Below are 921 nucleotides of genomic sequence, written 5' to 3' on the forward strand. Positions count from 1 at the left end.
GAAGAGGAGGCCGCGTCAGGCGGCGTAGGCGACGAGGAGGCCGCGTCAGGCGGCGCAAAAACCTTGGAGGCCGCGTCAGGCGGCGCAGAAACCTTGGAGGCCGCGTCCGGCGACTCAGAAACCTTGGAGGCCGCGTCCGGCGACGCAGAAACCTTGGAGGCCGCGTCCGGCGGCGTTGACGACTTGGAGACCGCGTCCGGCGGCGTTGACGACTTGGAGGCCGCGTCCGGCGGCGTGGACGAATTGGAGGCCGCGGCAGGCGGCGTGGACGACTTGGAGACCGCGGCCGGCGGCGTAGACGGCGAGGAGGCCGCGTCTGGCGGCAAAGAGACCCCGGAGTCCACAGCTGGCGGCGAAGAGAGCTTGGAATCCACAGCTGGCGGCGAAGAGAGCTTGGAGTCCACAGCTGTTGGCGAAGAGACCCCGGAGACCACAGCTGGTGACGAAGAGACCCCAGAGACCACAGCTGGTGGCGAAGAGGGCCTGGAGTCCACAGCTGTTGGCGAAGAGGGCCTGGAGTCCACAGCTGGCGGCGAAGAGAGCTTGGAGCCCACAGCTGTTGGCGAAGAGACCCCAGAGACCACAGCTGGCGGTGAAGAGGGCTTGGAGTCCACAGCTGTTGGCGAAGAGACCCCAGAGACCACAGCTGGCGATGAAGAGGACTTGGGGCTCTGGAGGACTGCAGCGTGCGACGACCATGGAGGCGACCCCTCTGGAGATGCTGAGAGCGCCGACCCCTCAGAAGATGCTGAGAGCGCCGACTCCTCCGGAGATGCTGAGAGCGTCGACCCCTCTGGAGAGTTGGAGAGCGTTTACCCCTCTGGAGATGCTGAGAGCGTCAACCCCTCTGGAGATGCTGAGAGCGTCGACCCCTCTGGAGATGCTGAGAGCGTCGACCCCTCTGGAGATGCTGAGAGCATC

The sequence above is a fragment of the Nematolebias whitei genome, chromosome 14 (genome assembly GCF_014905685.2).
Source record: "Nematolebias whitei isolate Nwh7 chromosome 14, NemWhi1, whole genome shotgun sequence".
Classification (NCBI taxonomy): Eukaryota; Metazoa; Chordata; class Actinopteri; order Cyprinodontiformes; family Rivulidae; genus Nematolebias; species Nematolebias whitei.